At 48.6% G+C, this 24002-nt stretch overlaps 1 protein-coding gene across 4 annotated transcripts in view; it reads right to left on the minus strand.

The window, feature by feature from the left end:
- TMEM181 (transmembrane protein 181) overlaps positions 1–24002 on the minus strand; it is a 236698-nt gene that overhangs the window by 198863 nt on the left and 13833 nt on the right. Inside the window, exon 2 of one of the 4 annotated variants that reach the window (XM_063917645.1) lies at positions 17236–17333. The exons of the other annotated variants lie outside the window; for them this stretch is intronic. The gene's annotated coding sequence lies outside the window, so the exon portion shown is untranslated. The remainder of the gene's footprint in view (positions 1–17235; positions 17334–24002) is intronic. 4 annotated transcript variants of the gene reach the window in all.

Below are 24002 nucleotides of genomic sequence, written 5' to 3' on the forward strand. Positions count from 1 at the left end.
TTACAAATGGGTAGTCATATTCTAAAACCTTGTGCTGCAGCTGTAAAATGTGAAACCAGGAGGTACATCCACAAAAATGAAGTATAGTGTTACATGTCACATTTTAGGACAGTATAAAATATTAATATTTTTAAAATGTATAAATGCATACTGTTTATAAATATATGGAATCTTTTATAGACGCTGCACTAATTGTATAATTCATCCAGATCAGTGTATACGAGTCAGCCATATGAACATAATACAGACCTTTACATAGTAACGGGACATAGTGGAGAGAGAGAGACTGTAAAATCTCAGCCTCCTGCCAATTCTCCAGGGTCCTTTAACTGTCTCATCATTACCTTATGCCTGTTGTTGTAATAAACAACATATACTGTGCATCCATGGCGTCAACAACAAGCATTCTGTTCTGTATTTGGGGGCATTAGCAACTACATTCTGAAGGCCTGTACTACAAACACTGTGTGGAAGTAGCCAAGCGTTGCACATTATTTATCAAATAAAGTGCACAATTCCTACCCTTGTTATTCCACTGTCTACCTATTAAGAGTTATCGAGCCCCAAAGCACTGCCATGCTGCTTGTGGATTTCACAGCTACCAGAATGACTTTACATAACACAATTACAACTGGAATGTTAGAAAGTAAAAAGGCCCCCATACTTCTATTCCCCGTTTTGCTGAACCGAGCAGAACACTGATTGGATCTGCCAATAGGCAGCCATTGATGACTGGCGATTTATTGGGGGAATTCTTCAAGTAACACACATTAAGGGGCATATTTATCAATATTTTGCTTACTAAAATGAGGCAAAAACAGGGTGTTTTCCCAACCCATTTACATTATTCTAGTATCACTTAAATGTGTCAAAGGGCTTTTGGAGTCTTTCTAAATTTGTATTCTTTTAGTAAGCATACTTGCAATAAGAAAGGCAATCGGTATAAAAATTTACTAAAGCAAATTGTTAAATAATAACAGGGGGAGCCTTGTGATAATAAAGCCATCTTCAGATGGTGTTATGCAGGTTTCACACACCTCTCCCCTCCCCCACCATTTCCCTTACTGCTGCCCTGCTCTTCCTGTGTTCTGAGAGGCAGCGCCCGAAGCCGGTCTCTGCGATCAGCTTGTGTGTCTAAACAGACCACAAGCTGATCACAATAAAAAAAATAAAAAGTACAATAGAAAATAGATAAAATTCAACTTACTTCCATTCAGTGATCGGTGGGCTGCTTCTGTGATCCCGTCAGATGAGACACCTGTCGGGACTTTCACAGCGTCTCAGCTTACTGTACAGAGTAGCTGACCGGGATTACACAGAAGGAGCCCGCCGATCCTGGTGCATGTAAGTTTCATTTACTGTATTTTCTAATGGGGGGGTGAGACTGGAAGCAGGACAGTAGTGCTAGTGGAATATTTGGAAAGGGAGATGAGATAGCATGGCAGAGGGTAGCTGACGCAAGCACAAACCACATACACACTCTCACTGTGGGGGGGCAGATTTATTAAACTCGGTGAAGTGATAAAGTGGAAGGTGATAAAGGACCAGCCAATCAGATCCTAACTACCATGTCACAGGCTGGGTTTGAAAAATGATAGTTAGGAGCTGACTGACTGGTACTTTATCACCTTTCAATTTATCACTTCAACGAGCTTAATAAATCTGCCCCTGCATTCTTTGTAAAAAGCACCATGAGAAGTGCAGGGAAGGGATCGCAGGCACAGAGCTAGAAACTTGAGTGAATAAGTATTAAGAATACTGCACACTTAATGCTTTTAATGTTTTCAGTGTGCTTTTTATTAATTGTGCCACTGATGCAATAGACTATTGTTAAAAGCACAAGATAACACATGACATGTTGTGCCACGTTTCAAAGATTGGGGTGGTAAAAATTGGGAATGCAATAGTAATAACAGATTAAGCTTATATGAAGCTACTTATCCAATTTTTTTTTTTTGTGTGTGTCAGCAGCTGAAAAGCACATCAACAGTGTATGGATTTACATGTGCCCTTACTGGGGTAAAGTGTGTTAGCCGACTTTTCTCTAACGTCCTAGTGGATGCTGGGGACTCCGTAAGGACCATGGGGAATAGACGGGCTCCGCAGGAGACTGGGCACTCTAAAGAAAGATTCAGTACTATCTGGTGTGCACTGGCTCCTCCCTCTATGCCCCTCCTCCAGTCCTCTGTTAGAATCTGTGCCGGCCAGAGCTGGGTGCTCCTAGTGGGCTCTCCTGAGCTTGCTAGAAAAGAAAGTATTTTAGTTAGGTTTTTTATTTTCAGAGAGCTTCTGCTGGCAACAGACTCTCTGCTACGTGGGACTGAGGGGAGAGAAGCAAACCTACTCACTGCAGCTAAGTTGCGCTTCTTAGGCTACTGGACACCATTAGCTCCAGAGGGATCGAACACAGGTACCTAACCTTGATCGTCCGTTCCCGGAGCCGCGCCGCCGTCCCCCTCGCAGAGCCAGAAGTACAGAAGCAGCAGAAGCAAGAAGACATCGAAATCGGCGGCAGAAGACTCCTGTCTTCACTTAAGGTAGCGCACAGCACTGCAGCTGTGCGCCATTGCTCCAGCAGCACACCCACACACTCCGGTCACTGTAGGGTGCAGGGCGCAGGGGGGGGCGCCCTGGGCAGCAATTAAGATACCTGATGGCAAAAGTATACATATATACAGTCAGGCACTGTATATATGTGCAAGCCCCTGCCATTTTTACACATGAGAAGCGGGACAGAAGCCCGCCGCTGAGGGGGCAGGGCCTTCTTCCTCAGCACACCAGCGCCATTTTCTCTTCACAGCTCCGCTGGAAGGACGCTCCCCAAGCTCTCCCCTGCAGTACACAGGTGCAATAGAGGGTAAAAAAGAGAGGGGGGGGCACATAAATTTAGGCGCAGAGATAATATATATATATATATATATATATATATATATATATATAAACAGCAGCTACTGGGTAAACACTAAGGTACAGTGTAATCCCTGGGATATATAGCGCTGGGGTGTGTGCTGGCATACTCTCTCTCTGTCTCCCCAAAAGCCTTTGTGGGGTCCTGTCCTCAGTCAGAGCGTTCCCTGTATGTGTGCGGTGTGTCGGTACGCCTGTGTCGACATGTTTGATGAGGAAGGATACGTGGAGGCAGAACAAGTGCAAATAGATGTGGTGTCGCCCCCGACGGGGCCGACACCTGATTGGATGAATATGTGGAAGGTGTTAAATGATAATGTAAGCTCCTTACATAACAGATTGGATAAAGCTGTAGCCTTGGGACAGTCGGGGTCTCAACCCATGCCTGCTCCCACAGCGCAGAGGCCGTCGGGGTCTCAAAAGCGCCCAATATCCCAGTTAGTTGACACAGACGTCGACAAGGAATCTGATTCCAGTGTCGATGACGATGATGCAAAGTTGCAGCCTAAAATGACTAAAGCCATCCGCTACATGATTGTGGCAATGAAGGATGTGTTACACATTTCTGAGGAAAATCCTGTCCCTGACAAGAGGATTTATATGTATGGGGAGAAAAAGCAAGAAGTGGCTTTTCCCCCGTCACATGAATTGAATGAATTATGTGAAAAAGCGTGAGATTCCCCTGATAGGAAGGTAGTAATTTCCAAGAGATTGCTGATGGCGTATCCTTTCCCACCAACGGACAGGTTACGCTGGGAATCCTCCCCCAGGGTAGACAAGGCGTTGACACGCTTATCTAAGAAGGTGGCCCTGCCGTCTCAGGATACGGCCGCCCTAAAGGATCCTGCGGATAGAAAGCAGGAAGCTATCCTGAAGTCTGTTTACACACATTCTGGTACGCTGCTGAGGCCAGCAATTGCTTCGGCCTGGATGTGTAGTGCAGTAGCAGCATGGACGGATACTCTGTCTGAGGAGTTAGATACCCTAGACAGGGACTCTGTTCTAATGACCCTGGCACATATCAAGGACGCGGTCCTATATATGCGGGATGCCCAGAGGGACATTTGCCTGCTAGGCTCTAGAGTAAACGCAATGTCCATTTCTGCCAGAAGGGTCTTATGGACTCGGCAATGGACAGGGGATACCGACTCTAAAAAACACATGGAGGTTTTACCTTATAAGGGTGAGGAATTGTTTGGGGACGGTCTCTCAGACCTAGTTTCCACAGCTACGGCTGGGAAGTCAAATTTCTTGCCTTATGTCCCGCCACAGCCTAAGAAAGCACCGTATTACCAAATGCAGTCCTTTCGTTCGCAAAAGAGCAAGAAAGTCAGAGGTGCATCCTTTCTTGCCAGAGGCAGGGGTAGAGGGAAGAGGCTGCACCACGCAGCTAGTTCCCAGGAACAAAAGTCCTCCCCGGCTTCCACTAAATCCACCGCATGACGCTGGGGCTCCACAGGCGGAGCCAGGAGCCGTGGGGGCGCGTCTCCGACATTTCAGCCACCAGTGGGTTCGCTCACGGGTGGATCCTTGGGCTATACAAGTTGTGTCTCAGGGATACAAACTGGAATTCGAGGTGACGCCCCCTCACCGTTACCTAAAATCGGCCTTGCCAGCTTAACCCATGGAAAGGGAGGTAGTGCTGGCAGCAATTCACAAGTTATACCTCCAGCAGGTGGTTGTAAAGGTTCCTCTCCTTCAACAGGGAAGGGGTTACTATTCCACTATGTTTGTAGTACCGAAACCGGACGGTTCGGTCAGACCCATCTTGAATTTAAAATCCCTGAACATTTATCTGAAGAAATTCAAGTTCAAAATGGAATCGCTCAGAGCGGTCATTACAAGCCTGGAAGAGGGGGAATTTTATGGTGTCTCTGGACATCAAGGATGCTTACTTGCATGTCCCCATTTATCCACCTCATCAGGAGTACCTCAGATTTGTGGTACAGGACTGTCATTACCAATTCCAGACGTTGCCGTTTGGGCTCTCCACGGCACCGAGAATATTTACCAAGGTAATGGCGGAAATGATGGTGCTCCTGAGAAAGCTAGGAGTCACAATTATCCCATACTTGGACGATCTCCTCATAAAGGCGAGGTCCAGAGAGCAGTTGCTGATCAGCGTAGCACACTCTCAGGAAGTGTTGCAACAGCACGGCTGGATTCTGAATATCCCAAAATCGCAGCTGATTCCTAAGGCGCGTCTGCCCTTTCTGGGCATGATTCTGGACACAGACCAGAAGAAGGTGTTTCTCCCGGCGGAGAAGGCTCAGGAGCTCGTGACTCTAGTCAGAGACCTCTTAAAACCGAAACAGGTGTCGGTGCATCACTGCACGCGAGTCCTGGGAAAGAGGGTGGCATCATACGAAGCCATTCCCTTCGGCAGGTTCCATGCGAGGATCTTTCAGTGGGATCTGTTGGACAAGTGGTCCGGATCGCATCCTCAGATGCATCGGCTGATCACCCTGTCCCCCAGGGCCAGGGTGTCTCTTCTGTGGTGGCTGCAGAGTGCTCAGCAGGCACGACCTCCACCCGGGAGAGTGGGGACTTCATCAAGAAGTCTTCACGCAGATTGCAAGTCGGTGGGAACTGCCACAGGTGGACATGATGGCGTCCCGCCTCAACAAAAAGCTAAAAAAGGTATTGCGCCAGGTCAAGGGACCCTCAGGCGATAGCTGTGGACGCACTGGTAACACCGTGGGTGTTCCAGTCGGTCTATGTGTTTCCTCCTCTTCCTCTCATACCCAAGGTACTGAGAATCGTAAGGAAAAGAAGAGTGAAAACAATACTCATTGTTCCGAACTGGCCAAGAAGGACTTGGTACCCGGAACTGCAAGAAATGCTCACAGAGGAACCATGGCCTCTGCCTCTCAGACAGGACCTGTTGCAACAGGGGCCCTGTCTGTTCCAAGACTTACCGCGGCTGCGTTTGACGGCATGGCGATTGAACGCCGAATCATAGCAGAAAAGGGTATTCCGGATTAAGTTATTCCTACGCTGATAAAGGCTAGGGAGGACGTGACAGCAAAGCATTATCACCGTATATGGCGAAAATATGTTGCTTGGTGTGAGGCCAGGAAGGCCCCTACAGAGGAATTCCAGCTGGGTCGATTCCTGCACTTCCTACAGTCAGGTGTGACTATGGGCCTAAAATTAGGGTCCATTAAAGGTCCAGATTTCGGCCCTATCCATCTTCTTTCAAAAAGATCTGGCTTCACTGCCTGAGGTTCAGACGTTTGTTAAGGGAGTGCTGCATATTCAGCCCCCTTTTGTGCCACCAGTGGCACCTTGGGATCTTAACGTGGTGTTGGATTTCCTGAAATCCCACTGGTTTGAGCCAGATTCAGTACTATCTGGTGTGCACTGGCTCCTCCCTCTATGCCCCTCCTCCAGACCTCAGTTAGGGAAGCTGTGCCCGGAAGAGCTGACATTACAAGGAAAGGATTTGGAATCCAGGGTAAGACTCATACTAGCCACCCCAATCACACCGTACAACTCGTGATAACTATACCCAGTTAACAGTATGAGCAACAACTGAGCCTCATTAAACTGATGGCTCAGAACAAAAAACCCTATAGTTAAGCAATAACTATATACAAGTATTGCAGAATTCCGCACTTGGGACGGGCTCCCAGCATCCACTACGGACTACGAGAAATAGATTTACCGGTGAGTAATATCTTATTTTCTCTGTCATCCTAGTGGATGCTGGATACTCCGTAAGGACCATGGGGATTATACCAAAGCTCCCAAACGGGCGGGAGAGTGCGGATGACTCTGCAGCACTGAATGAGCAAACTCAAGGTCCTCCTCAGCCAGGGTATCAAACTTGTAGAATTTTGCAAACGTGTTTGATCCCGACCAGGTAGCAGCTCGGCAAAGTTGTAAAGCCGAGACCCCTCGGGCAGCTGCCCAAGAAGAGCCCACCTTCCTCGTGGAATGGGCTTTGACTGATTTAGGATGCGGCAGTCCAGCCGCAGAATGTGCAAGTTGAATCGTGCAACAGATCCAGCGAGCAATAGTCTGCTTAGAAGCAGGAGCACCCAGCTTGTTGGGTGCATGCAGGATAAACAGCGAGTCAGTTTTTCTGACTCTAGCCATCCTGGAAACATAGATTTTCAGGGCCCGGACTACATCCAGCAACTTGGAAGCCTCCAAGTCCCGAGTAGCCGCAGGCACCACAATAGGTTGGCTCAAATGAAACGCTGATACCACCTTAGGGAGAAATTGGGGACGAGTCCTTAATTCTGCCCTGTCCATATGGAAGATCAGATAGGGGCTCTTACATGACAAAGCCGCCAATTCTGACACACGCCTAGCCGAAGCCAAGGCCAAAAGCATGACCACTTTCCACGTGAGATATTTCAACTCCACGGTCTGAAGTGGCTCAAACCAATGTGATTTTAGGAAATCCAACACAACGTTGAGATCCCAAGGTGCCACTGGAGGCACAAAAGGGGGCTGAATATGCAGCACTCCCTTAACAAACGTCTGAGCTTCAGGCAGGGAAGCCAGTTCTTTTTGAAAGAAAATAGACAGGGCCGAAATCTGGACTTTAATGGATCCCAATTTTAGGCCCATAGTCACTCCTGACTGTAGGAAGTGCAGAAATCGACCCAGCTGAAATTCTTCTGTTGGGGCCTTCATGGCATCACACCAAGCAACATATTTTCGCCATATGCGGTGATAATGTTTTGCTGTCACATCCTTCCTAGCTTTTATCAGCGTAGGAATGACTTCAACCGGAATGCCCTTTTCCATCAGGATCCGGCGTTCAACCGCCATGCCGTCAAACGCAGCCGCGGTAAGTCTTGGAACAGACAGGGACCCTGCTGTAGCAGGTCCTGTCGGAGCGGCAGAGGCCTAGGGTCCTCTGAGATCATTTCTTGTAGTTCCGGGTACCAAGTCCTTCTAGGCCAATCCGGAACGATGAGTATAGTTCTTACTCCTCTCTTTCTTATTATCCTCAGTACCTTTGGTATGAGAGGAAGAGGAGGGAACACATAAACCGACTGGTACACCCACGGTGTCACTAGAGCGTCCACAGCTATCGCCTGAGGGTCCCTTGACCTGGCGCAATATCTTTTTAGCTTTTTGTTGAGGCGGGACGCCATCATGTCCACCTGTGGCCTTTCCCAACGATTTACAATCAGCTGGAAGACTTCTGGATGAAGTCCCCACTCTCCCGGGTGGAGGTCGTGCCTGCTGAGGAAGTCTGCTTCCCAGTTGTCCACTCCCGGAATGAACACTGCCGACAGTGCTATCACGTGATTTTCCGCCCATCGGAGAATCCTTGTGGCTTCTGCCATCGCCATCCTGCTTCTTGTGCCGCCCTGTCGGTTTACATGGGCGACCGCTGTGATGTTGTCTGACTTAATCAGCACCGGCTGGTTTTGAAGCAGGGGTTTTGCCTGACTTAGGGCATTGTAAATGGCCCTTAGTTCCAGAATATTTATGTGTAGGGAAGCTTCCTGACTCGACCATTGTCCTTGGAAGTTTCTTCCCTGAGTGACTGCCCCCCAACCTCGGAGGCTTTCATCCGTGGTCACCAGGACCCAGTCCTGTATGCCGAATCTGCGGCCCTCGAGAAGATGAGTACTCTGCAGCCACCACAGCAGAGACACCCTGGCCCTCGGGGACAGGGTGATCAGCCGATGCATCTGAAGATGCGATCCGGGCCACTTGTCTAACAGATCCTACTGAAAGTTCCGTGCATGGAACCTGCCGAATGGAATTGCCTCGTAAGAAGCTACCATATTTCCCAGGACTCGCGTGCAGTGATGCACCGACACCTGTTTTGGTTTTAGGAGGTCTCTGACCAGAGATGACAACTCCTTGTCCTTCTCCTCCGGGAGAAACACCTTCTTCTGTTCTGTGTCCAGAATCATACCCAGGAACAGCAGACGCGTCGTAGGAACCAGCTGCGACTTCGGGATATTCAGAATCCAGCCGTGCTGTTGTAGCACTTCCTGAGATAGTGCTACTCCGACCAACAACTGCTCCCTGGACCTCGCCTTTATAACGAGATCGTCCAAGTACGGGATAATTATAACTCCCTTCTTTCGAAGGAGTATCATCATTTCGGCCATCACTTTGGTAAATACCCTCGGTGCCGTGGACAGACCAAACGGCAACGTCTGGAATTGGTAATGGCAGTCCTGTACCACAAAACGGAGGTACACCTGGTGAGGTGGGTAAATGGGGACATGTAGGTAAGCATCCTTGATGTCCAGTGATACCATGTAATCCCCCTCTTCCAGGCTTGCAATAACCGCCCTGAGCGATTCTATTTTGAACTTGAACTTCCTTATATAAGTGTTCAAGAATTTCAAATTTAGAATGGGTCTCACCGAACCGTCTGGTTTCGGTACCACAAACATTGTGGAATAGTAACCCCGTCCCTGTTGAAGGAGGGGAACTTTGATTATCACCTGCTGGAGGTACAGCTTGTGAATTGCCGCCAGGGTAGCTGGCAAGGCTGATTTGAGGTAACGGCGAGGGGGAGACGTCTCGAACTCCAGCTTGTATCCCTGAGATACCGCTTGTAGAACCCAGAGATCAGCCTGTGAGCGAACCCACTGGTCGCTGAAGTTCCGGAGACGGGACCCCACCGCACCTGGCTCCCCATGTGGAGCCCCAGCGTCATGCGGTGGACTTAGTGGAAGCAGGGGAGGATTTTTGTTCTTGGGAACTGGCTGTATGGTGCAGCTTTTTCCCTCTACCCCTGCCTCTGGGCAGAAAGGACGCGCCTCTAACCCGCTTGCCTTTCTGAGGCCGAAAGGACTGTACTTGATAATACGGTGCTTTCTTAGGCTGCGAGGGAACCTGAGGGAAAAAAGTCGACTTCCCAGCTGTTGCTGTGGATACGAGGTCCGAAAGACCGTCCCCAAACAATTCCTCACCCTTATAAGGCAAAATTTCCATGTGCCTTTTAGAATCAGCATCACCTGTCCACTGCCGAGTCCATAACATTCTCCTGGCAGAAATGGACATCGCATTAATTCTAGATGCCAGCCGGCAAATGTCCCTCTGTGCATCTCTCATATATAAGACTACGTCTTTAATATGCTCTATGGTTAGCAATATAGTGTCCCTGTCAAGGGAATCAATGTTATCAGACAGGGAATCAGACCACGCTGCTGCAGCACTACACATCCATGCTGAAGCAATAGCAGGTCTCAGTATAGTACCTGAGTGTGTATACACAGACTTCAGGATAGCCTCCTGCTTTCTATCTGCAGGCTCCTTTAAGGCGGCCGTATCCTGAGACGGCAGTGCCACCTTTTTTGATAAGCGTGTGAGCGCCTTGTCCACCTTAGGGGATGTCTCCCAGCGTAACCTATCCGTTGGCGGGAAAGGGTACGCCATTAGTAACCGCTTAGAAATTACTAGTTTCTTATCTGGGGAACCCCACGCTTCTTCACACAATTCATTTATCTCATCAGATGGGGGAAAAGTCACTGGCTGCTTTTTCTCCCCAAACATAATACCCTTTTTTGTGGTAACCGGGTTAATGTCAGAAATGTGCAACACATTTTTCATTGCCGTAATCATGCATCGGATGGCCCTAGTGGATTGTATATTTGTCTCATCCTCGTCGACACTGGAGTCAGACTCCGTGTCGACATCTGTGTCTGCCATCTGAGGTAGCGGGCGTTTTTGAGCCCCTGACGGCCTCTGAGATGCCTGGGCAGGCGCGGGCTGAGATGCCGGCTGTCCCAAAGCTGCGTCATCGAACCTTTTATGCAAGGAGTTGACACTGTCGGTTAATACCTTCCACATATCCATCCACTCAGGTGTCGGCCCCGCAGGGGGCGACATCACACTTATCGGCACCTGCTCCGCCTCCACGTAAGAGTCCTCATCAAACATGTCGACACAGCCGTACCGACACACCGCACGCACACGCACACACACACACACACACACAGGGAATGCTCTGACTGAGGACAGGACCCCACAAAGTCCTTTGGGGAGACAGAGAGAGAGAGTATGCCAGCACACACCAGAGCGCTATATAACAGAGAGATAGACACTATACACAAAGTGAATTTCCCCCCTATAGCTGCTTATATCACAATTTGCGCCTAAATTTATGTGCCCCCCCTCTCTTTTTTACCCTTTCTGTAGTGTATACTGCAGGGGAGAGCCTGGGGAGCGTCCATCCAGCGGAGCTGTGAAGAGAAAATGGCGCTGGCTGTGCTGAGGGAGATAGCCCCGCCCCTTCAACGGCGGGCTTCTCCCGCTTTTTATATCGTTAATGGCGGGGGTTTCTGCGCATATACAGTGTTAAACACTGTATTATGTGCTTTTTATTGCCAAAAGGTATATTAATTGCAGCCCAGGGCGCCCCCCCCCCAGCGCCCTGCACCCACCAGTGACCGGAGCGTGTGGTGTGCTGTGGGAGCAATGGCGCACAGCTGCAGTGCTGAGCGCTACCTTATTGAAGACCGAAGTCTTCAGCCGCCGATTTCCTCCGGTTTCTTCCATCTTCTGGCTCTGCAAGGGGGACGGCGGCGCGGCTCCGGGAACGGACGATCGAGGTCGGGCCCTGTGTTCGATCCCTCTGGAGCTAATGGTGTCCAGTAGCCTAGAAGCACAAGCTAGCTGCAAGCAGGTAGGTTTGCTTCTCTCCCCTAAGTCCCACGTAGCAGTGAATCTGTTGCCAGCAGATCTCACTGAAAATAAAAAACCTAACAAATACTTTTCTTTTTAGTGAACTCAGGAGAGCCCACTAAGTGCATCCAGCTCAGGCCGGGCACAGATTCTAACTGGGGTCTGGAGGAGGGGCATAGAGGGAGGAGCCAGTGCACACCAGATGTAGTACCTAATCTTTTCTTTAAAGAAGTGCCCAGTCTCCTGCGGAGCCCGTCTATTCCCCATGATCCTTACGGAGTACCCAGCATCCACTAGGACATCAGAGAAAATAACTTTTCAGTTGTGTAAGAGAATCTGACGAATCAAACCAGGAATTCAATTACAATTATTTTATGCTCCAGACTTTGGCTTTTTATGACATTGCTAGTGTACACGTGTGCCTACTATGACCAGCCAAACACATATAAATATATACTAAATACATTTCTAGTGGCATTTGAGCTGTAAATGTCATACTCTTTGAAACATGGATACTAGCCTTCTAGAAGAAACTAATACCAATGAAACTAATTTCAGATATGGGGTGAATTAAATTGCCAAGGGTGTGAAAATAAGATTTTAAACCTACCGGTAAATCTTTTTCTCGTAGTCCGTAGAGGATGCTGGGGACTCCGTAAGGACCATGGGGAATAGACGGGCTCCACAGGAGACATGGGCACTAAAAAGAACTTTAGGTATGGGTGTGCACTGGCTCCTCCCTCTATGCCCCTCCTCCAGACCTCAGTTAGAGAAATTGTGCCCAGAGGAGACGGACAGTACGAGGAAAGGATTTTGTAAATCCAAGGGCAAGATTCATACCAGCCACACCGTACAACATGGGAGATACGAACCAGTCAACAGTATGAAACAAAACCAGTATCAGTCCAAACAGATCCAACTGAAAAATATAACCCTTATGTAAGCAACAACTATATTCAAGCCTTGCAGGATGTTGTCCGCACTGGGACGGGCGCCCAGCATCCTCTACGGACTGTGAGAAAAAGATTTACCGGTAGGTTTAAAATCTTATTTTCTCTTACGTCCTAGAGGATGCTGGGGACTCCGTAAGGACCATGGGGATTATACCAAAGCTCCCAAACGGGCGGGAGAGTGTGGATGACTCTGCAGCACCGAATGAGCAAACATTAGGTCCTCATCAGCCAGGGTATTAAACTTGTAGAATTTTGCAAAAGTGTTTGAACCCGACCAAGTTGCTGCTCGGCAAAGTAGTAATGCCGAGACGCCCCGGGCAGCCGCCCAAGAAGAGCCCACCTTCCTAGTGGAATGGGCCTTAACCGAATTCGGTAACGGCAATCCAGCCGTAGAATGAGCCTGCTGAATCGTGTTACAGATCCAGCGAGCAATAGTCTGCTTAGAAGCAGGAGCGCCAACCTTGTTGGCCGCATACAGGATAAACAGAGCCTCTGTTTTCCTAACCCGAGCCGTTCTGGCCACATACATTTTCAATGCCCTGACCACATCCAGGGACTCGGAATTCTCCACGTCCCTTGTAGCCACAGGCACCACAATAGGTTGGTTCATATTAAAAGAAGAAACCACCTTAGGCAAAAATTGAGGACGAGTCCGCAACTCAGCTCTATCCACATGGAAAATCAGATAAGGGCTTTTGTGAGACAAAGCCGCCAACTCCGATACTCGCCGCGCCGAAGCCAAGGCCAATAACATGACCACTTTCCAAATGAGATACTTCAACTCAACCGTTTGAAGCGGTTCAAACCAGTGAGACTTAAGAAACCGTAACACCACGTTAAGGTCCCATCGTGCCACCGGAGGCACAAAAGGAGGCTGGATATGCAGCACCCCCTTCACGAAAGTCTGGATTTCCGGAAGAGAAGCCAATTCCTTTTGAAAGAAAATGGATAGGGCCGAAATCTGAACCTTAATGGAGCCTAACTTTAGGCCCAAATTCACTCCAGTTTGCAGGAAGTGGAGAAAACGGCCCAGATGGAATTCTTCCGGAGGAGCAGTTTTGGCTTCACACCAAGAAACATACTTCCTCCAAATACGGTGATAATGTTTCGATGTCACCTCCTTCCTAGCCTTAATCAGAGTAGGAATGACCTCCTCCGAAATGCCCTTCTCCGCTAGGATCCTGCGTTCAACCGCCATGCCGTCAAACGCAGTCGCGGTAAGTCCTGGAACAAACAGGGCCCTTGTTGTAACAGGTCTTCCCTGAGAGGAAGAGGCCATGGATCTTCTGTGAGCATTTCCATCAGATCCGGATACCAGGCCCTTCGAGGCCAATCTGGAACAATGAGAATTGCCTGAACCCCTCTTAGTCTTATGATTCTCAGTATTTTTTGAGATGAGAGGAAGAGGAGGGAACACATAGACCGACTGAAACACCCACGGTGTCACCAGTGCGTCCACTGCAACTGCCTGGGTCCCTTGACCTGGCGCAATATCTCGGAAGTTTCTTGTTGAGACGTGAAGCCATCATGTCTATTTGAGGCAGTCCCCACTGACTTGCAATCTCTGCGAAGACTTTTTGATGAAGTCCCCACTCTCCTGGATGCAGATCTTGTCTGCTGAGGAAGTCTGCTTCCCAGTTGTCCACTCCCGGAATGAAGACTGCTGTCGGAGCGCTTACATGACTCTCCGCCCATCGAAGAATCTTTGAGGCTTCTGCCATTGCCACTCTGCTCCTTGTGCCGCCTTAGCGGTTTACATGAGCCACTGCTGTGATGTTGTCTGACTGAATCAGAATCGGTAGACCTTGAAGTAAGGTCTGCGCCTGACGAAGGCCGTTGTATATGGCCCTTAATTCCAGAATGTTGATGTGTAGACAAGCCTCCTGGCTTGACCACAGACCTTGGAAGTTTCTTCCCTGTGTGACTGCTCCCCATCCTCGGAGGCTCGCGTCCGTGGTCACCAGAACCCAGTCCTGGATGCCGAACCTGCGACCCTCTAGAAGGTGAGTACTCTGCAGCCACCACAGGAGAGACACCCTGGCCCTGGGGGACAGGCGGATCATCTGATGAATCTGTAGATGTGACCCGGACCATTTGTCCAGAAGGTCCCACTGAAAAGTCCTGGCATGGAACCTGCCGAATGGAATGGCCTCGTAAGACGCCACCAGTTTTCCCAGCACTCGAGTGCAGTGATGTACCGACACCCTGTCTGGCTTCAACAGGTCCTTGACCAAGCTCTGAAGTTCCTGGGCCTTTTCTTTTGGAGGAAAAACCCTCTTTTGTTCAGTGTCCAGAATCATGCCTAAGAAAGGCAATCGGGTCATTGGAACTAACTGTGACTTTGGTAGGTTTAGGATCCAACCGTGTTGTTGCAACACCCTCAGGGAGAGTGACACGCTGTCCATCAATCATTCTCTCGATCTCGCTTTTATCAGGAGATCGTCCAAGTACGGGATAATTGTGACCCCCCTGCTTGCGCAGGAGCACCATCATCTCTGCCATTAATTTGGTAAAATTCCTCGGGGCCGTGGAAAGCCCAAATGGCAACGTCTGAAATTGGTAATGACAATCCTGCACTACAAATCTCAGGAACGCCTGATGAGGTTGATAAATGGGGACATGAAGGTATGCATCCTTTATGTCTAGGGACACCATATAATCTCCCTCTTCCAGACTTGCGATGACCGCCCTGAGCGATTCCATCTTGAACTTGAACCTCTTTAAGTATAGGTTTAAGGATTTTAAATTCAGAATTGGTCTGACGAACCGTCCGGTTTCGTGACCACAAACAGGGTTGAGTAATAGCCCATCCCCTGCTGCGGCAGGGGAACTTTGACCACCACTTGTTGAAGGCACAACTTTTGAATTGCTGCCAAAACTACCTCCCTCTCTGGGGAAGAAGTCGGCAGTGCCGATTTGAAAAACCGGCGAGGAGGCACCTCTTCGAATTCCAGCTTGTACCCCTGGGAAACAATGTCTATTGCCCAGGGGTCCACCTGAGAATGAACCCAGACCTGGCTGAAAAGACGAAGACGTGCCCCCACAGGAGTGGACTCCACCCGCGGAACCCCAGCGTCATGCGGTGGATTTAGTAGAGGCCGGGGAGGACTTTTGTTCCTGGGAACTGGCTGTAGCTGGCAGCTTTTTCCCCTTGCCCTTACCTCTGGCAAGAAAGGAAGATCCCCGAGCTCTCTTGGATTTATGCGGCCGAAAGGACTGCATCTGAAAATGTGGCGCTTTCTTGGGCTGTGAGGAAACATAAGGTAAAAAAGTTTATTAACCAGCAGTAGCTGTGGAGACTAGGTCCGCGAGACCTTCCCCAAACAACTCCTCACCCTTGTAAGGTAAAACCTCCATATGCCGTTTCGAGTCGGCATCACCCGTCCACTGTCAGGTCCACAGTGCTCGCCTGGAAGAAATCGCCATAGCGTTCGCTCTGGACCCCATTATGCCTACATCCCTCTGAGCCTCTCTCATATAAAGGACCGCATCCTTAATATGGCCCAGGGTCAATAAAATAGTTTCCTTATCCATCGTATCCATATCAGCAGATAAGGTATCAGTCCACGCAAGTACAGCGCTACAAACCCAAGCCGACGCTATTGCCGGTCTGAGTAATGTACCGGTATGTATGTAAATTGACTTCAAGGTAGTTTCCTGCTTGCGGTCAGCAGGATCTCTTAGGGCAGCGGTATCCTGAGACGGCAGCGCCACCTTTTTGGAAAGGCGGGTCAACACCTTGTCCACCCGTGGGGAGGATTCCCACCGTATCCTGTCCTTGATCGGGAAAGGATAGCCATAAGAATCCTTTTGGGAATCTGCAGTTTCTTATCTGGAGTTTCCCAAGCACTTTCAAATAACTAATTTAATTCAAAGGAAGGTGGAAAGGTAACCTCAGGCTTCTTTTCTTTAAACATGTGGATTTTAGGATTAGGCACCGCGGGGTCATCTATAATATGCAGCACATCCTTTATAGCAATAATCATATAATGAATACTTTTTGCCAACTTTGGCTGCAACCTCGCATCATCATAATCGACACTAGAATCAGAATCGGTCGGTATCTGTGTCAACTATCTGAGAAAGTGTGCGCTTTTGAGACCCCGAAGGCCCCTGTGACATAGGTAAAGGTAGGGTCTGACCCACCATACCGTCCCTGGACTCTGCTTTGTCCAAACGTTTGTGCAATAAATTCACATTTGCATTTAAAATATTCCACATATCCATCCAGTCCTGTGTCGGCGTTGCCGACGGCGACACCACACTCATGCGCTCCACCTCATCCCTAGCAGAGCCTTCCGCTTCAGACACGCACGTACTGACATACCACACACACTCAGGGAAAGCTCTATCTGGAGACAGTTTCCCCACAAGGCCCTTTGGAGAGACAGAGAGAGAGTATGCCAGCACACACCCAGCGCCAATAACCCTGGAAAAACAAAAATTTACCCAGATATAGCGCATATATATATATATATATATATATATATATATATATATATATATATATATATATATATATATATATATATATATATATATTGCAGAAGAAGCCGGCACTCAATATTCGTAAGTGGTATTCGCCTTGGTGCCCTCCTCAAACGCCTTGCAGCGAGTGGTGTATAGCATATAAGTGGCGGCACTCCAAGGACTTATTAGTTGCAATAAATGTAGGTGACAAACACCATGCGTTGCTGTTAACGTTTCAGTTTATTAATTAAACTTTCGTCAGAACAATTTTACAAAGAACATTTCTTACCTTTATAGAAGAACACCCTGTGCGTCTAGCGATGTGTGTCTCGTGCAGGGCGCCGGGCCGGTGATGTCATAGTCCCGCGACGTGCGTCTCACGGCGCCCTGTCCGAACAGACAGTAACCATGACAACAATGTAAACAAAGTGTGATACCATCACCAATAGATGCAGACCTGGAACATGCACAGGATAAACATTGGAAAGAAATTAATGTGCCCACTGTGCGTCACCGCGCCGGTGCAGGGAGAGAATAGACTGCATGTAGTTATGTATATAACATGCAGACCCTCAGCACCATAACAGTGCAGCACAGTGTTGGCCTCATCAATGTAGCTTGAGCAAAGACATAATCAATATTCATGAAAAAATGATAAATATGTAAAGTCACTGGTTCCCTGTCATGAAGGCATGCTCAATGCTATGACCACCTATATATAAATAGTCATAATTAAAGGAAACAATTTAAATTAAGCTGCTCCTTTAAACCCATAGGGGCAATTGTGTTCAGTTTGTGAATCCAAGTGGATTCCAGTTGAAGTAACTTGCGTCCCCTGTCACCACCTCTAATATTGGGGGGAACCTGATCGATCATTTTGTAGCGCAGAGTTGCTAAGCTGTGATTATGAAGTTTAAAATGTCTAGCCACTGGCTGCTCAGTATCCGTTCCCTCCAGAGCTTGGCGTATTGAAAGTCTGTGGTTCGCCATTCGTTCTTTAAATGTGCATATAGTCTTACCTATATAGTATAGGCCACATGGACAGCGTATGTAGTAAACTACAAACTGGCTAGAACAGGTCAACACATATTTGATGGGAATGTGTTTGCCAGTCTGGGGGTGCGTGAAAAATGAGCCAGTTATATATTCACTGCGCCAAATTATGTGCCCCCCCCCCCCCTTCTTTAAAACCCTCTGTCACCGGTGATCAGCAGGGGAGAGTCCGGGGAGCCAGCTTCTCAGTGTGTGCTGTGGAGAAAATGGCGCTGGTGAGTGCTGAGGAAGAAGCCCCGCCCCCTCAGTGGCGGGCTTCGGTCCCGCTTTTTTTTTTTTTTTTTTAAACAAACTGGCGGGGATACTCTGAAATACCACTAAATAGTGTAAATCAAATCATAGCCAGCCCTAGAGGTATACATTGCTGCCCAGGGTGCCCCCCCGCGCCCTGCACCCCACAGTGTGCGCTGTGTGTGTTCTGTGTGGGAGCTGCGTTACCTCATTGAAGATCTGAAGTCTTCTGCCGCCTCTGAAGTCTTCTATCTTCTTATACTCACCCGGCTTCTATCTTCCGGCTGTGCGAGGAGGGCGGCGGTGCGGCTCCGGGACGAACCGCTAGGGGAGACCTGCGTTCTGACTCCCTCTGGAGCTAATGGTGTCCAGTAACCCAAGAAGCAGAGCCTAGCATTTAAGTAGGTCTGCTTCTCTCTCCTCAGTCCCACGATGCAGGGAGCCTGTTGCCAGCAGGTCTCCCTGAAAATAAAAAACCTAACAAAATACTTTCTTTCAGGAAGCTCAGGAGAGCTCCCTGTAGTGCACCCAGTCTCCTCTGGGCACAGTATTAAACTGAGGTCTGGAGGAGGGGCATAGAGGGAGGAGCCAGTGCAAACCCATACCTAAAGTTCTTTTTAGTGCCCATGTCTCCTGTGGAGCCCGTCTATTCCCCATGGTCCTTACGGAGTCCCCAGCATCCTCTAGGACGTAAGAGAAAAGGGCAATGGCAGCAATTCTCACACCCTTCGCCCGGCTGATTCACACCCAGATTCGCTCAAAATGCTTGCTACCCTATGGGGCAAGCACACAAAGAGAATGGATGCGCCAATGTAGACTTGCATTTACTGTATCTAGCACTTGAGAGACAGAACAGGGGATAAAAGGGAGTGGGCTGGCGTACGCTGAGGACAGTTTTCACAAATGAAGATCATGCAGATAAGCAATTAGCGCATATTCGCCTGTTGGGAGGCATATCATGTGGATATATAAGAGTGCAAATATACATGGATGATGAGGATGGCTTCATGTAATTCAAGCCATATGCTACTGATGCAAAGCATCGTCTTGTGATGTGTAAGGCTCAACATATGGGCTAAGCGCCAACTTTTAATCCTTTCAAAATTGCCTCCTTGTCGCATCATCCACTCTGACGCTTTACTTAATTCTCTTAGGGGGACATGTACTAAGCAGTGATAAAAGTGGAGAAGTGAGCCAGTGGAGAAGTTGCCCATGGCAACCAATCAGCTGCTCTGTATATTTTTATAGTATGCAAATTCTAAATGTTAGTCAATGCTGATTGGTTGCCATGGGCTGCTTCTCCGCTGGATCACTTCTTCACTTTTATCACTGTTTAGTACATATCCCCCTTAATCTCTTTCAAACACTGTAATAATAAGAATTTACTCACCGGTAATTCTATTTCTCGTAGTCCGTAGTGGATGCTGGGTACTCCGTAAGGACCATGGGGTATAGACGGGCTCCGCAGGAGACTGGGCATTCTTAAAAGAAAGATTAGATACTATATCTGGTGTGCACTGGCTCCTCCCTCTATGCCCCTCCTCCAGACCTCAGTTAGGGAAACTGTGCCCGGAAGAGCTGACATTACTAGGAAAGGATTTGGAATCCAGGGTAAGACTCATACCAGCCACACCAATCACACCGTACAACTCGTGATAACTATACCCAGTTAACAGTATGAACAATAACTGAGCCTCTCTCAACAGATGGCTCATACAATAACCCTTTAGTTAAGCAATAACTATATACATGTATTGCAGAGAGTCCGCACTTGGGACGGGCTCCCAGCATCCACTACGGACTACGAGAAATAGAATTACCGGTGAGTAAATTCTTATTTTCTCTGACGTCCTAGTGGATGCTGGGTACTCCGTAAGGACCATGGGGATTATACCAAAGCTCCCAAACGGGCGGGAGAGTGCGGATGACTCTGCAGCACTGAATGAGCAAACTCAAAGTCCTCCTCAGCCAGGGTATCAAACTTGTAGAATTTTGCAAAAGTGTTTGAACCCGACCAAGTAGCAGCTCGGCAAAGTTGTAAAGCCGAGACCCCTCGGGCAGCCGCCCAAGAAGAGCCCACCTTCCTCGTGGAATGGGCTTTTACTAATTTAGGATGCGGCAGTCCAGCCGCAGAATGTGCAAGCTGAATCGTGCTACAGATCCAGCGAGCAATAGTCTGCTTTGAAGCAGGAGCACCCAGCTTGTTGGGTGCATGCAGAATAAATAGCGAGTCAGTTTTTCTGACTCTAGCCGTCCTGGAAACAAAGTTTCAGGGCCCGGACTACGTCCAGCAACTTGGAATCCTCCAAGTCCCTAGTAGCCGCAGGCACCACAATAGGTTGGTTCAAATGAAACAATGATACCACCTTAGGGAGAAATTGGGGACGAGTCCTCCATTCTGCCCTTTCCATATGGAAGATCAGATATGGGCTTTTACATGACAAAGCCGCCAATTCTGACACACGCCTAGTCCAAGCTAAGGCCAAAAGCATGACCACTTTCCACGTGAGATATTTTAGCTCCACGGTCTTAAGTGGCTCAAACCAGTGGGATTTTAGGAATCCAACACACGTTAAGATCCCAAGGTGCCACTGGAGGCACAAAAGGGGCTGAATATGCAGCACCCCTGTAACAACGTCCGAACTTCAGGCAGTGAAGCCAGTTCTTTTTGAGAGAAAAAGGGATAGGGCCGAAATCTTGGCCTTTATGGATCCTAATTTTAGGCCCATAGTCACTCCTGACTGTAGGAAGTGCAGGAATCGACCCCCCTGGAATTCCTCTGTAGGGCCTTCCCGGCCACACACACCAAGCAACCTATTTTCGCCATATACAGTGAAAAAGTCTTGCTGTCACGTCTTTCCTAGCCTTTATCAGCGTAGGAATAACTGCATCCGGAATGCCCTTTTCCGCTAGGATCCGGCGTTCAACCGCCATGCCGTCCAACGCAGCCGCGGTAAGTCTTGGATCAGACAGGGTCCCTGTTGCAACATGTCCTGACTGAGAGGCAGAGGCCATGGGTCCTCTGAGAGCATTTCTTGCCGTTCCGGGTACCGAGTCCTTCTTGGCCAATCCGGAGCAAAGAATATTGTTCACACTCCTCCGTTTATTACAATTCTCAGCCCTTGGGTCTGAGAGGAAGAGGAGGGAATATATAGACCGACTGGAACACCCACGGTGTTACTAGTGCGACCACAGCTATCGCCTGAGAGTCCATTGACCCAGCGTAAAACCTTTTTTATCTTTTTATTGAGGTGGGACGCCATGTAGTCCACCTGAGGCAGTTTCCATCAATTTGCAAAACTGCGTGAAGACTTCCTGATGAAGTCACCACTTTCCCGGGTGGAGGTCGTGTCCACTCCCGGAATGAACACTGCTGACAGTGCGCTTACTTGATTCTCCGCCCAGCGAAGAATTCTGGTGGCTTCTACCCTCGCCACCCTGCTCCTTGTGCCGCCCTGGCGGTTTACATGAGCCCCTGCGGTCTGACTGGATCAGAACCGGTTGGTCGCGAAGCAGGAACTCCGCTTGACTTAGGGCGTTGTATATGGCCCTTAGTTCCAGGATATTGATGTGAAGGCAAGTCTGTTGGCTTGACCACAAACCTTGGAATTTTCTTCCCTGTGTAACTGCCCCCCACCTTCGGAGGCTTGCATCCGTGGTCACCAGGACCCAGTCCTGAATGCCGAATCTGCGGCCCTCGAGAAGGTGAGCACTCCGCAGCCACCACAGGAGATACACCCTGGCCCTGGGGGATAGGGTGATTAACCGATGCATCTGAAGATGTGATCCGGACCATTTGTCCAGTAAGTTCCATTGTCCTTGCATAGAACCAGCCGAAGGGGATGGCCTCGTATGATGCCATCATCCTTCCCAGGACTCGAGTGCAGTGATGCACTGACACCTGTTTTGGTTTTCAATAGATTCCTGACCAGTGTCTTGAGCTCCTGAGCTCTCTCTATCGGGAGATAAACCCTCTTCTGGTCTGTGTCTAGGATCATGCCTAGGCGAGGCAGATGAGCTGTAGGAACCAACTGCGACTTCGGAATATATAGAATCCAGTCGTGTTGCCGTTTCACTTCCAGAGAAGGTGATACGCTGTCCAGCAACTGCTCTCTTGATCTCGCTTTTATGAGGAGATCATCCAAGTATGTGATAATAGTGACACCTTGCTTCCGCAGGAGCACCATCATATCCGCCATTACCTTGGTGAAATTGGTAATGACAATCCCGTACCGCAATTCTGAGGTAAGCCTGATGAGGTGGATAAATGGGGACATGAAGGTATGCATCCCTTATGTCCAGATTCATTTCAGGCTTGCAATGACCGCTCTTAGCGATTCCATCTTGAACCTGAACCTTTTCAGGTATATGTTCAGGGATTTTAATACAATATGGGTCTAACCGAACCGTCTGTTTTCGGGATTATAACATGGTCGAATAATAACACCCTCTTGTTGAAGGAGGGGACCCTTGACCACCACCTGTTGAAAATACAATTTACGAATTGCAGTTAACACTGGCTCCCTCTCTTGGGGGGAAGCCCGCCGGGTCCTCGGTGAGGGGGCATCTTCTGACAGTCCAGCCTGTATCCCTGCGATACAATTTCTATTGCCCAGGGATCTAACAGGGAGTGAACCCACTTGTGGCTGAACTTACGAATGCGTGTCCCCACCGGGCCTAGCTCCGCCTGTGGAGCCCCAGCGACATGCGGTGGATTTTTGTAGAGGCCGGGGAGGACTTCTGTTCCTGGGGACTAGCTGTGTTGTACAGCTTCTTTCCTCTGCCCCCGGCTCTGACAAGAAAGGACACACCTCAGACTTTCTTGTTTCATTATTCGAAAAGCTGCATTTAATAATGTCGTGCTTTCCTAGGCTGAGCAGGAATATAAGGCAAAATATCAGAATTACCAGCTATAGCTGTGGAGACCAGGACCGAGAACCTTTCTCCACACAATCCTCAGCCTTCCATATGCCTCTTAAACCGGCATCATCTGTCCAATGTATATTCTACAGGACACGTCAAGCAGACATCGACATAGCTTTTGTCTCTAGGACCCAGTATACTCATGTCCCTTTGGGCATGCTTTATAATTATATATCTATCACTTAAGACAGCATCTTAAAATATTTATATGCATACTAGGGTCTCAATCTCTGCTGATAAGGTACTTGTCCACGCTGCCACAGCGCTATAAACCCATGCCGACACAATCGCCGGTCTGGGTAGTATACTAGAATGTGCACACTATCTGCAGGATCCCTGAGAATAGCTAGTGCAAACAGGACACCCAAGGGGAAGATTCTCAACACATCCTGGCCCTAGTGGGGAAAGGATACAGCCTGAGAATTATCTTGTGGGAAGCTGCCGTCTCTTGTCTGGAGATTCCCGCTCTTTTTCCTCATGAGAGGAGGGAAATTTACCTCAGCATTCTTCCCCTTAACTAACATGTGTACTCTCGTGTCAGGGACAGATGAGTCATCAGTGATATGCAAATCATCTTTTATTCCAATAATCATATATTGAATATCTTTTAGCCCTCTTGGCTGTAACTTTGCATTATCGTAGTCGACAGTGGAGTTAAACTCTGTGTCGATACTTTGTTATTTTGGATAGTGACCATAGAGAGACTCTGAAGGACTCTGTGACATAGGGACAGACCAGGGTAGATTTCCTTTCTGTTCCCTAACCTTTTGTGCAATAATTTTACCTCAGCACTTACACATATCCAAACAGGTGTCGGCGTTGTCGACGGAGACACCCTCCCACACACAT

This window comes from Pseudophryne corroboree, chromosome 4 (assembly GCF_028390025.1).
Source record: "Pseudophryne corroboree isolate aPseCor3 chromosome 4, aPseCor3.hap2, whole genome shotgun sequence".
NCBI lineage: Eukaryota > Metazoa > Chordata > Amphibia > Anura > Myobatrachidae > Pseudophryne > Pseudophryne corroboree.